The 18203-nt window shown below is 38.0% G+C and overlaps 1 pseudogene; it reads left to right on the forward strand.

Moving 5' to 3' along the window:
- The first annotated feature begins 334 nt into the window (after positions 1-334).
- LOC139841631 (cationic peroxidase 1-like) lies at positions 335-13764 on the forward strand (annotated as a pseudogene).
- Positions 13765-18203: the final 4439 nt, after the last annotated feature.

The raw sequence follows: 18203 nt of genomic DNA on the forward strand, positions 1-18203 counted from the left end.
CCCCAATCCTTGATTCGGGTTCGAAGACGACCCGGAAGTTGAGTTATACATTTGCGTTTCAAGTAACGCTTGGAAAAAATCATTACTTTGTCGTGTGTTGATCGGCTCAGATGATAAGTTTTGATTTTTCTTGGATGATTTGGATAATTTTTTAGCCATTTTTTAGGTGTTGGAAGTGGGTTTGAGATGAGTAATGTTGAAAGATTAAGTGTTTATAGTTGGAAGTAAAAGAGTGTTTGTATGTGTATGTGTTAAAATATAGTGGGTGTTTATATATAGTTTTGTTAAAATAAAAAAAAATTAAAAATAAATAAATAAAGCCGTTGCAATCCTGATGGCTATATGCCCAAATTTACGCCCTCAACTTATTATAGCGATAACACAAACCAGCACGGAGAGAAGAAAGAGAAACGAGGGCGGCCGAGGGCCGGTTGAATGTCATTGACGCCCTCAAGGGCGGGGCTCAAGAAGGAGTGAGGGCGGAGCCCGTTGACAATGGTCTTATATGGCTCTTCCCTTTAGGCTCTCCTTATTAGGTTATTTTATATTATCGATCCTCATGCTCACCTGCTTACCTCAAGTGCATATATAATCATAATGGAACACTTTATCTTATGCATGTTATAAATAACTAAACAACTAGCATCATGGATTAATTAAAAAGGGTGATGATATGTATATAACAAAAAAATGGTTGAATCTTTTGTTCCTAACTAGCATGATATGTATACAACCTTTTTTTGTTATGTGCACAACCAATATGCTTTACGGTATTATACTGTACAATATTGTAAAACATGTTGATTGTGTACATAACAAAAAAGTTTGTGTACATATCACTCCCAAATTAAAAAGTTTGTTCAAGTCATTTTTAAACCCTTTGAAACGTTCAACAATGATTCTAAAATGGTTGAATCTTTTGTTCCTAACTTTCAACATAACATTTAATTAAATATATTTATCGTAGGATTGGTGATCCGATCCGTTTGTCAACTGTTTTTTTTTTTTTTTTTTTTTTTTTTCCTTTTTCCTTAAAAAATTATTTAGGGTATTGTATATAATGCGTTACTGCGTATTACCAATATACTATAGGTTTTGTTTTCTAGTAGTATGGATATCTTGGAGTGTATATTTATTACATTCCTGTTTGACTTTAAACCCATACATGATTGGCTTCTCAATCCTCGCACCATGTTTACTTGTTGACTACAAAGAGAGAATAATCGATGTCGATGTCGTTAATAATGAATATATTAATTAATAATTAATAATTATATTTCAAATCGATGTCGTTACTTGATTTCCATGCATGTTGGGTCAAAGAGAGAATAATTTTTTTTTTCATCCTCTTCGTTTATAGTTTTTATAAATTAGTTATTACATAATTAAAGTTTTATTTTCATTAATTGCAAAATGTAGGGATGTGATGGATCTGTGCTGTTGGACGACGATTCAACGTTTACCGGCGAAAAAACTGCCAGTCCGAATAGCGGATCGATAAGAGGATTCAATGTAATTGATACTATCAAAACACAGCTTGAAAGCCAGTGCCCAGGTGTTGTTTCTTGTGCTGATATATTATCTGCTGCTGCTAGAGACTCTGTTGTTGCTGTAAGTATCAAATTCAAAAATTAAACATCGAAATACATTTAGTCTAGTTTTTTTATAAATTTTTTTTTGAAAAGCACTATTTTATACAACTTACAAAACCATGCATGAAAAAGTAAACGGAATATTTGCTACCACGAGAAAATTTATAAAAACTTACATTTCCAACCTTCATTTCTAGCTTCTGATGTTTACACATTTATTCTTTGCTTTAAATTCACTACAAATTCTAACGAAAACTCAAATCGCTATTGCTAACAATTTAGTACTAGCTAGTTACATAAAATTTGTGTATCCGTATAACAAACTAATAGAGATATAGTTAGCATTTATCTTGTATTTATTATCTAGTGTATCTTGTAATTATTTATATTATTGATGTATATCAAATCCTTAAAATAAAGGATTTAGTTTCCATGTATCACTGTAATATTTGGGGCATATATACCCCATGTTTAATGAGATGAAGGCATCGATCCAATTACATAACTCTAGCATGGTATCAGCCTAAACCCCTAAACCTCCTGCTCATCGTTCGTTTCACTCTTCTACCTTTTCTTTTTCTTAATCGATGGCAGAACACACTAAATTTCACCCAGCAATCACTATCACTAACATCAAAAATTGTATTCCGGTTATTCTTGATATCGAAACAAGCAAGTATCTGTCATGGGTTACTCTCTTTAAAACCCATTGTAAAGCTTACCAGGTACTAGATCATATCATCTCTACCACTACCAATACCGGTGACTCAACGGTCTCCTTCTCTGACCCACTTACAGCCGCCGCAGACAAAGAAACATGGGATCGTCTAGATGCCGTTGTTTTAAACTGGATCTATGGGACCCTTTCATCCGATATGTTAGATAACATCATGAAGCTGGAACAAACGGCCCTCGATGCTTGGGATCGTATTAAGTCGATTTTTGAGGACAATAAGAACTCTCGTATTGTCCATCTTCGTCACAAGTTCTCCAACATCAAACTTGACAACTTCACTAACGTTTCTTCCTACTGTCAAGAAGTCAAACGTTTAGCCGATCAATTGGCGAATGTTGGTCCTGCTCTCGAAAACGATCACATAGTGTTACAACTTATTACTGGATTGAATGATAATTATGATCATGTAGGTTCTCAGCTCGCTCACACCAACCCTCTTCCATCGTTCTTTGAGGCTCGATCCACTTTGATCATGGAAGAAGCTCGAAAACTTCAACACGCGGCGAATTCTGTCACATCTTCGAATGATACAGCGTTGGTTGCTGCTTCTGCTGCACATCCGTAACCCACTTTTTCTGCTCCCCAGAATGCTGGCTGTGGTTCTAACAATTTTTCTGGTTATCGTGGACGGGGTCGTGGATCTTACCGAGGTAATAATCGTGGTCGAGGGCAAAATACCCGAGGTCGGGGTTACAATCGACCTCCAGCTGGTCATAACAATGGTACTGGACATCAACCATGGCTCTTTAATCCATGGACTGAACAGCCCACATCGTCGAATCAATGGAGCCCATCTCCTTGCCCTTATCCAACTACTATGCGGCCCAATGGTTCTTCACAGTTTCAAGGCATTTTGGGCACACGCCCTCAATCGGCCCAATCCACTTATGCGCATTCTGGAGCTTCTACGCCTACTGACATTGATGTTGCGATGTACACTATGAGTCTCAATCCACCGAATAACAATTGGTATATGGACACGGGCGCTACATCTCACATGACGGGTTCCCCAAGTAAGCTCCTATCTTATTCTCAATCAAAGCTACCTCGTCATATTATTGTTGGTAATGGACACACTATTCCAATTCACGATTTCGGCAATTCTTCTCTTTTTTCTTCAACCCGCCCTTTACATTTAAACAATGTTCTTTATTCACCGCATTTAATAAAAAATCTTATTTCTGTTAGACGTTTATCAACCGATAATAATATCTCTCTTGACTTTGATCCCTTTAGTTTTAATGTGAAGGATTTTCCGAAGGGGACCCCCATTCGGCGGTGTAACATCTCCGGTGACCTATACCCATTCAATGGCTCACTTCTTCACCAACATCTCAAGAATCACTCTGCTTTTTCTGCTATTTAATCAGATTTATGGCATCATCGCCTTGGACACCATGGAGATTTTATTCTTAAACATCTTAGCAATAAACGTTACATTGATTGTAATTCGAAATTAAATAATAAACTTTGTCAGGCTTGCATTTTTGGCAAACAATTAAATTGCCTTTTTATCCTTCTTCTTCTTTAACTTATGCACCTTTTGATATTATCCATAGTGACCTATGGACATCTCCTATATCTAGTACTGCAGGTCACAAATATTATATTCTCTTTTTAGATAATCACACCAATTATTTATGGACCTTTCCCCTTGGTCAAAAATCAGAAGTATATAATGTGTTTAATAACTTTTACACCTTAATCAAAACACAATTTCATGCATCCATCAAAACATTTCAGTGTGATAATGGAACCGAATATAACAACACCTCATTTCACAACTTTTGTCGCCAAAATGGCATGCTTTTTCGATTCTCTTGTCCGTACACCTCTTCCCAAAATGGGAAAGCTGAACGCAAAATTCGGGGCATCAATAACATTATTCGCACTCTTTTTTCTCATTCTCATGTACCTCCTACTTTTTGGCATCATGCTCTCGAAATGGCTACCTATCTTCTTAATATTTTACCCAACAAAACTTACCACAATCTCTCCCCCACACAACTTCTTTATAATCATGATCCAACTTACAATCACCTTCATTTTTTTGGTTGCTTATGCTACCCACTTATTCCCTCTACACAACGAAACAAACTACAACCCCGTTCTACACCTTGTGTTTTTCTAGGTTATCCCTCGAATCATTGTGGATACAAATGTTTTGATCTATCCACCAACAAACTCATCATCTCTCGTCACATTATTTTTAACGAATCATATTTTCCTTTCTCTGCTGTACACGACATTAACTCCAATACATATCAGTTTCTTCACTCATCATTTAATCCTATATTCTATCCTACTTCCACTACCCACCCATCTACCCCTTCCAGCCCAAATACTTCTCAGCCCACTGAAAATGATTCTAATTTTACACCAACTTTACCCACATCTCCTACGCATGCTTCACCACATTTGCATGCTTTTTCTCCCACCCATCCAGATTCGACACATCAACCTGCTTCTTCTCCACCATCTCCTATAATTAATCCACCTCACACTCATCCACCTGCTTCAACTCAGTCCCCGAATTCACCATCTCCTATAATTAATCCTAATCCTCCTGCTCGTACAATGGTTACTCGTGGTATGTCGAGAATATTTAAACCCAAAGCTCCCTTCAATCTCTCTATTTCATCTTCTATTTCTCCTCTTCCATCTAGTCCTAAAATTGCTCTTGCTGACCCGAATTGGAATAGGGCTATGTATGATGAATTTAAAGCTTTGATTGATAATAAGACTTGGACTCTTGTCCCGCGGGAACCTAACATGCAGGTAATTCGTTCTATGTGGATTTTCAGGAACAAAAAAAATCGAATGGTACTTTTGAGCGTTATAAGGCTCGATTAGTGGGTGATGGACGTTCGCAACTTCTCGGAGTTGATTGTAACGAGACTTTTAGTCTGGTAGTCAAACCGGCTACGATTCGTATGGTATTGAGTATTGCGGTCTCTAAGAATTGGCAGATTCGGCAACTAGATGTAAAGAACGCGTTCCTCCATGGTCATCTAAACGAGACCATATACATGTACCAACCATACGGCTTTCGTGACCCAAATTTTCCGGATCATGTTTGTCATCTTAAGCGCTCTCTTTATGGCTTAAAGCAAGCCCCGAGGGCTTGGTACCAACGTTTTGCCACTTTATGTAGATGATATAATTCTTACAACTTCCAATGATAAGTTACGATTACAGTTACTTTCTCTTCTATCCCAGGAGTTTGCTATGAAGGACTTAGGACCGCTTCATTCCTTTCTTGGTATAAATGTTAGTCGTACGAAACATGGTCTATTTCTAAATCAGCAAGCTTATGCCGAGACTATCATTAAACGAGCTGGGCTCATGGGGTGTCACCTAGTTTATACTCCAGTCGATACTGCCCGCAAATTAAGTTCTAAACAAGGCAGGCCATATGCGGACTCTACTAAATATCGTCAACTTGCCGGGGCCTTACAGTACTTGACATTTACCCAGCCCGATATTTCGTATGCGGTACAACAGGTTTGTTTACACATGCATGATCCGAAGGATGTTCACATGAATGCGTTGAAACGTATCCTTCGGTACTTGCAAGGCACTTTGTCTCTCGGCCTAAACCTTACTTTCACTCGGCTACTTTGACTCTTGTATCATACACTGATGCGGATTGGGGTGGATGCCCGGACACACGGCGTTCCACTTCGGGTTACTGTGTCTACTATGGTGATAACTTAATTTCTTGGTCTTCTAAAAGGCAAACCACAATGTCTCGCTCCAGCGCCGTGGCAGAATATAGGGGTGTGGCAAATGTAGTTGCCGAATCATGTTGGTTACGTAATCTTCTTCTCGAGTTGCATTGTCCGATTACTAAAGCAACACTCTTTTTCTGTGATAACATGAGAGCCATTTATCTTTCGGGCAATCCAGTTCATCATCAGCGTACAAAGCACATAGAAATGGACATCCACTTCGTACGGGAGAAAGTGGCTAAAGGTCAAATCTGAATACTACACGTCCCGACTCATTATCAGATTGCTGATATTTTTACGAAAGGCCTTCCTCGGCTTTTATTTGATGAATTTCGTTCCAGTCTTCGCATCTCATTACCGAAGGCTTCGACTGCGGGGGAGTAATAGAGATATACTTAGCATTTATCTTGTATTTATTATCTAGTGTATCTTGTAATTATTTATATTATTGATGTATATCAAATCCTTAAAATAAAGGATTTAGTTTCCATGTATCACTGTAATCTTTGGGGCATATATACCCTACGTTTAATGGGATGAAGGCATCGATCCAATTACATAACTCTAGCACAAACATGATTTTGAGGGTTCAAGTTAATGGCGGAAATTGTATACATCCATTGATTAATTCTGATGGTATTTGATTTGATTTTCAGCTCGGTGGGCCAATTTGGAGCGTGGTATTTGGTCGAAGAGATTCGACTACAGCGAGCTTGAGTGCTGCGAATTCTAACCTTCCTGGACCAGGTTCAAGTCTTAGTGCTCTTATCACATCCTTTTCAAACAAAGGCTTTACTGCTAATGAAATGGTAGCTTTATCAGGTAATTAATGCACTATTTAAGAAATCAGTAAACTTGATTAATTACTTCGTACTACTAAACTTAATACTAATATAGATTTATATGTTAGGAAGAGGGGATCGCCTGGACGTTGGGAGATATAAATTTGAGAGAAAAACAACTCTATTACTCACAAGAATAGATTTACAGAGTATTACAAAACTCTTACAAAAAAACTCTCAAAACTCACACACACTCTCTAGGTTGTGATTACACTTCTCTGAGTGATTTAGGATGATTTACAACTGAGGTTTGCACCTCTATTTATAGTAAAAATTCTATGGTGGTGGAATGGTGTGAACGGAGAAGGTTGGCGGCCGTCATCATCATCAACTTTGCTACCTCCATATGAGTTGTCAAGGTTGCCTACTTTGAATATCTAGAAGGTGAGCTTCTAGATTGTAGGCTGGAAACTTTCAATTCTCCCCCTCCAGCCGAATCCACGAACATTCCAGTTATGTCTCTGCATAACTACAACTTCTCTCGAGTCACCACCTTTGTTAACATATCCGCAGGATTCTCCTTTGTATGGATCTTCACTAGTCTCAACAGTTGTCGATTAATTACCTCGCGTATCCAATGATAGCGAATATCAATATGTTTTGTACGGGAATGGTACATGGAGTTCTTGCTCAAATCTAGAACACTCTGACTGTCACAATGTACCTTGTACTCCTTTTGCTTGATTCCAAATTCTTGGAGATAACGCTTTAACCACAACATTTCTTTTCCAGCTTCTGCGGCAGCAATATACTCTGCTTCAGTTGTGGATAATGCAACACACTTTTGTAGACTTGACTGCCATGAAACAGCTCCTCCTGCAAAAGTGTAAATGAATCCTGAAGTAGATTTCCTACTATCAGGATCTCCGGCCATATCCGCATCTGTATAGCCTTCCAAGATTGGATCAGCTCCCCCGTAACAAAGACATAGATTCTTTGTACCTTTAAGATATCTGAGAATCCATTTTACTGCCTCCCAATGCTCTTTCCCGGGGTTCGAGAGAAAACGACTCACCGTTCCCACTGCATGAGCAATATCGGGCCTTGTGCACACCATCGCATACATCAAACTTCCAACTGCTGAAGAATATGGTACTGAAGACATCTCCCCGATCTCTTCCTTGGATGAGGGACAAGAACTCTTGCTTAACTTGAAATGGTTATCTAATGGAATGCTAACAGGTTTGGCATTGTTCATATTGAAACGTGAAAGCACTCGTTCAATATACTTCTCTTGAGATAGCCATAACCTTTTATTCTTCCTGTCTCGGGTTATCTGCATTCCCAAAATCTGTTGAGCCTGTCCTAAGTCTTTCATGTCAAAAGACTTAGAGAGTTCCTTCTTCAGCTGGTTGATCTTCGTTGCGTCTTTCCCTACGATCAAAATATCGTCTACATATAGTAGAAGAGCAACGAAATCTCCTTCAGAAAACTTCTGAATGTAGACACACTCATCTGCTGCAGTTTTCTTGTACCCGTGACTCACCATGCACGAGTCAAACTTCTTGTACCACTGCCTAGGTGCCTGCTTCAAACCATACAAACTTTTCTTCAGCTTGCATACGAGGTTATCTCCTGAAACCTCAAAACCTTCCGGCTGCTCCATGTAAATTTCTTCATGTAAATCTCCATGAAGAAAAGCTGTCTTTACATCCATCTGTTCAAGCTCCAAGTTCATACTTGCGACCAATCCAAGTATGACTCTAATTGAAGTCATCTTGACTACTGGTGAAAATATCTCATCAAAATCAATCCCTTTCTTCTGTTGGAATCCTTTGACTACAAGTCGTGATTTGTATTTCACCACTTTTCCACTACCATCCTTTTTCAGCTTGAACACCCATTTATTTTTCAGTGCCTTCTTCGCGCGTGGAAGTTCTACAATCTCATAAGTTTGATTTTTCTGCAGAGAATCCATCTCATCCTGCATTGCGAGCAACCATTTTTCTTTATCCTTATGAGTTACTGCTTCATGAAAACTCTCTGGTTCTCCATCTTCAGTAAGTAGAAGGTACTCGGATTCTGGATACCTACTCGATGGAATCCGGTTTCGTTCAGATCTACGAACTTCTGGAACATTCTGAGGAGATCCACCATCATCTTGACCTTGTGATGGTGCTGGAACGTCTGGCAGATGGGGTTGTGGCTCCCCCTGCTCAGCACCGTCATTTTCCTCATTATCTTCTACTTCTGGCTTTTCTTCTTGCACTGAAAATTCATTTCTCATGAATGATTCCGCTGTTGCCTCTGGCACCTGAGCAGCAACATTTGACTTCTGAGATATTGTGGGCTTTTCAATATCTTCTATTGTCTGGCTTTCATGGAACACCACGTCCCTACTTCTGATCACCTTTTTCTCCTTTGGATCCCATAATCTGTATCCAAATTCTTCATCTCCATAGCCTATGAATATGCATGGAGTGGTCCTTGCATCCAGCTTCTGCCTGAGCTCCTTGGATACATGTGCGTACGCCAAACATCCAAATACTCTTAAGTGTGAGTATGATGGATCCTTTCCAGACCAAAGTTTCTCCGGAACTTCAAAATTCAGTGGTACTGATGGAGATCGGTTGATCAAATAACAAGCGGCTCTGACTGCTTCTCCCCAGAATGGCTTTGGCAGCTTAGCCATACTGAACATGCTCCGAACACGTTCCATGATTGTTCGGTTCATTCTTTCTGCTATACCATTATGTTGAGGGGTACGTGGGACCGTCTTCTCATGTCGGATGCCATATGATCTGCAATAGGCATCGAACTGCCTGGAAGAGTATTCACCGCCGTTGTCGGATCGAAGACACTTTAACTTCTTTCCTGTCTCACGTTCTACCATTGCATGGAACTGTTTGAAGTAATCGGACACCTGGTCCTTCGTCCGCAAGAAATATACCCACACCTTTCGAGAAGTATCATCGATAAACGTCAGAAAGTATCGATTGCCGCCAATTGATTCAACCTCCAAGGGACCGCAAACATCAGAGTGTACCAGACTGAGTAACTCTGATTTTTTCATTGAAGAGGAATTAAATGAGACTCTATGCTGCTTACCAAATAGACAATGATTGCAAGGATCTAGCGCATCATCCTTGTCTACATTGATAAGCTTCTTCTTTATTAGGGTAGACAACCCTTTCTCACTCATGTGACCGAGTCTCTGGTGCCATAAATTTTGTGAAGCCTCCTTTTCTGCAACATTAATACTGTCTGTGCAGATCTTCACATGAGTCTTGTAAAGTGTGCCACAAATGTGTCCCCGAGCGAATATCATAGCGCCTCTTGACAATTTCCATGTGCCTCTACTGAAATGACTATCATAGCCCTGTTTATCGAGAGCTACTCCGGAAAGTAAATTCAGCCGAAGATCTGGCACATGGCGGACATCCTTCAAAGTGATTGTGCTCCCGGAACTTGTGTTTATCTTGACATCACCAATTCTGACAATCTCAGCGGAACTGGAATTTCCCATCTTCACAGCTCCAAAGTCTCCAGCTTTGTATGTTGTGAAGTATTCCTTGTATGGAGTCACGTGGTAGGAAGCTGCAGTATCTACCACCCATTCTGTGTCTTCTCGTGAGAGGTGAAGGCATGTCTCATCATGGGTTGAACAATAAGCTACATCACCTGTGATAGCAACTAATGTTTCTCCACCCTTATTCTTCGGCTGTGAACTGCTTTGACCTTGTTCCTCTTTTAATCTATAGCAGTTCTTCTTCATATGTCCCTCTAATCCACAGTGATGACATTTATATGTTGGTTTTCTGCCATCAGCTGACCTGCCCCTGCTCTTACTTCTGCCTCTCCATTTATTTTTGCTACTCATTCGCTGTCTCCCCCGATTCTCTGTGACAAAGGCATGGGTCTAATCTGTGCCCATGTCCTTTCTCCTTGCCTCTTCACTGAATAGGGCATCCTTGACCATTGACATGGTAAGTTTGCCATTCGGTGCTGAGTTGCTGAGTGTTACTACCAACGTTTCCCAACTATCGGGAAGGGAACTAAGTAGCAGTAGCGCCTGAACTTCATCGCCAAGCGGCATCTCTACAGACGATAACTGGTTGACCAAGTTCTGAAACTCACTGGTATGCTCGGCAACTGAAGTTCCCCTTTTGAGCTTCATGTTGACTAAACGCCTCATCAGCAGGGCTTTATTCCGAGCAGTCTTGGCCTGGTACATGTCCTCCAACTTTTTCCAGAGGACATATGCGTCTGTCTCTTGTGCAACATGGTGGAAGACACTATGATCAATCCATTGACGGATCTGACCAATAGTTTTCCGGTTTGATTTCTTCCACTCTTTCTCTTTGGCAGAATCAGGGTTTATACCCTTCATTTCAATAGGATCGAACAAATCCTTACAGCTGAGGAGATCTTCCATCCGAGGTTTCCACAGCGTGTAGTTTGTTGCTGTGAGCATAATCATAGCTCCGGAAGATGATGTTGACTCTTCTGTGGACATTATCACTTTAAAAATAATTTTTCAACACAAACGGGGTTGAATTGTAGAAAACAGAGATCACCGTTACGTCCGGAACGGTTGAAAATGGTGGAATAGACACTTCGCGGCTTAAATTCCACTTACGGGGCAAAATTATAATTTTTATAAACTTCAGGGACCAAGAATGAAATTCTGAAAATTTCAGGGACCAAATTGTAAAATTTCAGAATTGCTACAGTACCGCTACAGTACCGCTACAGTGCTGCTACAGTGACTTGATACAGTGCCGCCAGCTGCTACAGTGAATTGATACAGTGATCGTCTTCTCCGGCGAAAATTCCGGCACCGGTCGTCTTCTCCGGCGAGATTCCGGCGAGTTGACCAAATTTTGACCGCGTTTTCTGGGCTCGTTATAACTCCGTTTAAGTCGCCGTTTTTTGCGTTGGACTCGGTTCGACGAGACGAATCCAATGGTACACTCAAAATTGAATTTTGAGAAAACTTCAGAAGACCCAAAAACTCAACCAACGTCTCTAACCAAGCTCTTGATACCACTTGTTAGGAAGAGGGGATCGCCTGGACGTTGGGAGATATAAATTTGAGAGAAAAACAACTCTATTACTCACAAGAATAGATTTACAGAGTATTACAAAACTCTTACAAAAAAACTCTCAAAACTCACACACACTCTCTAGGTTGTGATTACACTTCTCTGAGTGATTTAGGATGATTTACAACTGAGTTTTGCACCTCTATTTATAGTAAAAATTCTATGGCGGTGGAATGGTGTGAACGGAGAAGGTTGGCGGCCGTCATCGTCATCAACTTTGCTACCTCCATATGAGTTGTCAAGGTTGCCTACTTTGAATATCTAGAAGGTGAGCTTCTAGATTGTAGGCTGGAAACTTTCATTATAGAACCTTAATCTCTTTAATATAACACTTTGTGTATAGGATCTCATTCGATTGGTCATGCAAGGTGTACAATGTTCCGAAATCATCTCTACAACGACAACAACATAAACGCAACGTTCGCGCATCACTACGACCAAACTGTCCAACAAGTGGTGGTGACACAAATCTCTCACCACTAGATTCTTTACCAACAACTTTCGACAACCGGTACTATAATAATTTGATTAGTCAAAATGGGCTATTGCATTCAGATCAAGAACTATTTAGCGGTGGTTCGGCTGATGCACAAGTGAAGAACTATGCATCAAACCAGGCTACTTTGATGCACAAGTGAAGACCTATGCATCAAACCAGGATACTTTCTTACGTGATTTTGGAAATGCAATGTTGAAGATGGGTAACCTTAGCCCTTTAACCGGATCAAGTGGTCAATTTAGGACCAACTGCAGAAGAGTACGTTAACTAATTAATGTTTTATCATCTGATGTTTGAAGAAAAAAAAGTGTCAACTGAACACTTCAATTTATCAAATAATGTTCTCTTCTATATTTCATGTTGTTGTATTGGAATATTTACAAATCACGAAGTTGGATTTCCCTAATATTGTTAGTATTTAATATATATGATTTACAAAAAAATTTATCTCACATTATCTCAATTTATGCTTCTTTGATTATTCAATTGCAACTCACACAACGGAATCACTCTAGTGTTAAAGTTTGGAAAAATCAACCAATCTTCATGAATTTGACACTTTCAATAATCAGACATAGATTTGATCCTAAGGGTTTGGTTCACACTTGATCAATAGAAGATGGGGATTTAAGGGTCTTTCAGATTTAACACTGTGCTCCGGTGCACTGGGAATAACCCCGACGTGAGATGATGATCCGAGTAGGTGTGGTTAAATGTCGACCCACCATCATCGGGATAGCCGGTTATGATGGCTACCTGTAACCGTTAAGTAAAGCTAAAGAAACTGTTATGGTATAGGTTAAGCAAGTGGATCACTAGGTGATGATGATATGATGGTCTAGTAATGTATCGAAGGTATTTCGTGGTACGAGTATGTGAATGTGTGTGTGAAAACCTTGAGAATGAGATGGTCGTAATGCGGGTTTGATGCCTTATTTATAGTTAAATACCTCTGTTCCTTAGTGACACGTAATATGACAAAGAACATGTTGTTGCTAAGTCATACTCTCTGGATTATAAAGCTGAAAATGCGAGTGGTCTTTCAATACAATCTGCCAGCTATCCGCAGCACCATTAGGCAGTTGTGTAGTGATGGGATCCTGCCAACCACCCATGATGTCTTTCTTGTCACTTTGCGCATTTTTCAATTTATGGTACAGCTTTTGGGTAACGCACGTTTGGTACTAGCAGCGCCATTTAGTTATGTGCTTGTTTTTTCATTGCGTGCTGTAATGGTATTGACATGTATAGCGCAATCACGGCTTTTACTTATTATTCTGTTAATTATGCAATGTTAGGCACGTGCTGGCCACGTGTGATGCGTATATGAAATATGCGAGTATGCGCATCATTAAGTCCTCCTAATTTGATATTATGCGCTAGAATTGCGCATGGTGTCGAAGTCAATTTGTAGCATAATTTGTTTCTTTTAAATGTGAAGTGACAGTTGGTTCTAAAGTTACAATATTGACAACCGGTAACTGTCACTTCATTCATTATTTTCTTATATTTCCTTTTCAACTGACCTCAAGAATATTACATTCGCAATTATAACATAGTGGACTACTCGGAGTGAATCTTCCTTCTTGGAATCTTCAGAATGACCAGCTTTGCCACAATTATAACAGAGTGAATCTTCCTTCTTGGAATCTTTAGAATGTTGAGGTTGAGGTTTTGATAATTCAGGTTTCTTGTAGTAAGAGGAAGAAGATGAATTGTTGCTTTGATTTCTTGATTTGCCTTTGAACTTATACTTGTTTAAGACTTTGGTGAACATTGCAGCCATCTTGACTAGTTCAAGGTGTGAGTCATCAACATCTGAAAGATTTAGTCTTTCAAAATCAGAATCAGTTGACTCTTTAACAAGCACTTTCTTTAATAAGCTTTTGGAAGTAGTGTAAGATTTACTCTTCTTCTTAGCAATGAGAGCAAGTGGATCACTCGGAGTAGACTCTTTCCTTTTATCTTGAAATTTAGACTCGGCTAGCTCATAATGCATAAGAACACCAAAAAGCTCATAAATATTCAATTTGTCAATCTCCTTGGTAGATTGAATGATGGTTCCATATGAAAGACAATCAGAATTGAGCTTTTTGAGAAACTTCATGTTGACCTCAGCATGCACCTTAGTGGTTACACTTTTTCAACTCATTCAGAACACCATTGAAACATCTGTAGGCATCACTGAGAAGTTCTTCAGGTTTTGCTTGAAATCTTCATAAAGCCCCTTTGCCTTATTCAATTGCGTGACACCAGTCATGTCATATTCTTCTTGGTACCGTTTGATTTCATCCCATATGTCCTTAGCAGAAGTTATGCTATCAACATATTCAGAAAAATCATACGGGATGGATTGCATGATGATGTTTTTGGCTGGTAATGGTAAACCAGTTTCTGGATGTACTTCATTAACTGGTCCATCTCTCAAAGAAGCCCAAATATACTTTTCCTTATCACCCTTGTAGTCTATGAATTATGTGATACATTGTAGCCACTGGTAATACTTGCCATAAAAAAGAACAGGAGGTTTGGAATCAAATAAAATAATCAAGATTCTGATACAAATTCTTGCAGTAATTTGGTTTTACTGCAGATTCGGATTCAGATTCGGATACTGCAGATTTGGATGAAGATTCGGCTATAGCAGATTCTGATACCATTTATCAGATTATCACACTATTTTGGATAGTCTAAGATTCGCAGACTCGAAACACTTAAACCACAGAATTAACAAAGTAGATTGAGATTCTCAGTTTTTAGATTCAGATTCGGATGTCTGATATTCTAATATGTGAGATTCTGATATTAATCACAAACACTAATATTCGTATGCTTAACACCCATTAAAAGATTTGGTTACCTTTTTGCAAAAGGAAACAAGCTAGTAACAAATGAAAAACATAATATGCGAATCAGGATTTGTATGCGAATGTAAACTGTAGCAGTTGAATCCTGCGAATCTAAGTCTGAAATCGTGAGATTTGATCAAAAATCCTCTGGAATCACTTGAATGATCTTCGTATCCCTTTAACAAATGTGACTGAATAACTTATACACCTCAATCAACAACACCTTTGCTGAATTTACGACTTGAAGCAGATTCGGTTGAGCAGTTAGAATACCGAATGTTGATCAATTTTAAATTAATGATCAATTGATGAAATAAATCCGTCAAATTAATGCCTAAACACTAAACTAGAAACACTGAATCCTATGATCTTCAATAGAACACAGAATCAATCATGAATATGCAGAATGTAAGGGTTTTAGCCATGAACTCTAAAAAATTGCTTGATTCTCCATAATTGCTGTTGTAAAGCTGTTTTATTGATTGTAACATCCTCCAGATAGGGTCTGGAAGAAACGTCACTAATATCAAATAAACCAACATATTATAATATACGAGAACAATACTACATGATAAAATCAAACTTTATTGAGAGTACGCAGCGAAAAATGAAATGTCGTTACAAGAATTGAAATTACAATAAAGTAAATGTTTCAAATGCAAGAATAGTAAATGCGATATCTCTTGTTCCTAAGTCCATGTAGCATCACATAAGCAGTAAGTAAGCTTAAATCAATTAGTTCCTGAGACAAACATGCTAAAGTGTCAACCAAAAAGGTTGAGTGAAATCATAGGTTTAACAAAAGTAGTTATCGTTGTTTTTAGACCACAAGATTTAGTTTGTAAAGTTGATCTCCCGCAGGATCAAAAGGTTATGTCAAATCGTGATATTTAGACTAAACGTTCAAGTTTGCCCCAATGACAAGTTGTGTTTGTCCTTGTCGGTTAATTTCATTATTAACTAATACAATGACTTGGTCAAATGTATCGGGGACGTTACTCCCGATAGGCCTACCCCCAATAATTAAGAATGCATTCAACGAGCAATTAAAAATATCACTGTAGGGACTTAGTCAGACATAGCCGGGTATAGCATAGTTTAACAGTTGGTAGTTGTGTCTAAATTGTAAATAGTAAAAGTAGCATGTGTCTCACCCCAAAAAGTTAAATAAGTTGCATGCAATAAAGAGTGGGGCTATGAGTTCACCTTAGTAAGTAGATAAGAGACGGTTATTCCTCGGAATAGAAAGTTGGAACGAACAGAAAGTCAACCTATTGACATTTAAGAGTAGTAAGTGTTTTTGTCCAAGTTTAAGTAAGTGTTTAAGTAATAAAGTGTTTTAAGTAAAGTTCGTTTTACTAAGTTTCCATTCCTAGTAAGTTTCTATGTTTAGAAAGTTTCCACTTTTAGTAGGTTTCTTATTTTAGTAAGTTTCTATAACTAGAAAGTTTCTATTTTAAGAGTGTTTCCATTTTAGGATACTTGCCATATTAGATAAGCTTCCAATCACCCCTTTCCCTACGAATGGCCATTTCAGGTCTAGGGGCTTGAGCTACAGGATCCTTTAAATCAGAAAATCTAAACCCTTCCGCCTAAAGTTTCGTAGAAACCATTCGTTAAGAAAGTTCGAAGATCTATACATCTCTAATACATATCCCAAAATGTTTTTATGTGTTATATTATAAGTAGTAGGTTATAAGTGTTAGCTATAGTATTAGGGTATATATGTTAAATAATAGTATAAGTAACATTAGGGTTTCGTTAATTAATTAGGGTTAATCAATTAAAGTAGTATTTTAATAATTAGGGTTTGTAATAAATGTCTAGGGTTTAATAAATTAGGTTTTTAATAAATTAGGGTTTTAGTAAATTAGGGTTTAAGTAACTAGGGTTAGATTTAGGGTTTTAATTAATGTAGTAATGATTAGGTAATGATTAGGGTTTTAATAATTAAAGTAGTATAGTTTAGGTGTAACTAGGGTTTTAGGGTTTTAATATGTATATGTATATATAATTCGTATATATATGTGTATATATATATATAAAATATATTTTTTACATGTATATATATATATATGTCGATATATATGTATATGAATATATATTTATTTTGTTTCCTTAATTAGATACTAACAAATCTTTGTCTAATCTCCTCGGTTTTAAAGATCAAACTTTTCTTTTCCTCTTTTTTTTTCTAGTCGACATACATACATATATATATATATATTTTCTTTTTCATGTATATATAGATCTAGGTGCGTTTATGTATGTGGTCATGATTAAACAAGTTTATAACATGAATTAAAGATCAAAGTTTATGTAAATAAATTAGGGTTTATGTTATACCTTTGAAGATTCGTAGATGACTAACAAAGAAAAGATGAACACGATGAAGATTGAAGATCAAAGCCTTGAAAAACTTGAAGAACACCTTGAAGATTCTTCAAGAACACGAAGAACACTTGAAGATCACATTGAAGATTGATGATGATTTCGATGGGTGGTGGTGGTGATTTCGGTTTTGGAAGTCGAAATAGGGAGAAAGGGAGAGAGATTTGGGAGAGAAAATTGTTGTTGTGATTTGGTACAAGAATTAGGTTTAGGTTAGGCCTCTATTTATAGGAGTGCTAGGATTATTTTAGAATTAGGGTTTAATTAGGAATTACTTAGGGAACAAGTCTTACTTAGAGAACAAGTTAGGTTAATGAGGAGGTGATTAGGAGATGCCTTGGCCGAAAATTAGAGGGGCATTTTGGGCATTTCCTTTATATTTTTTTTTTTAAATTTCGGCTAGGGCTTTTTAGGATTTGGGTTTGGGATTTTTCAATTTAGTCCTTGTACTTTAATTTAGCTTAAATGGTTCCTTAATTATCCAAGTTTAATTATTTTAAGTGTACAAGTTTTAGAGT

This window comes from Rutidosis leptorrhynchoides, chromosome 4, assembly GCF_046630445.1.
Source record: "Rutidosis leptorrhynchoides isolate AG116_Rl617_1_P2 chromosome 4, CSIRO_AGI_Rlap_v1, whole genome shotgun sequence".
Lineage (NCBI taxonomy): Eukaryota > Viridiplantae > Streptophyta > Magnoliopsida > Asterales > Asteraceae > Rutidosis > Rutidosis leptorrhynchoides.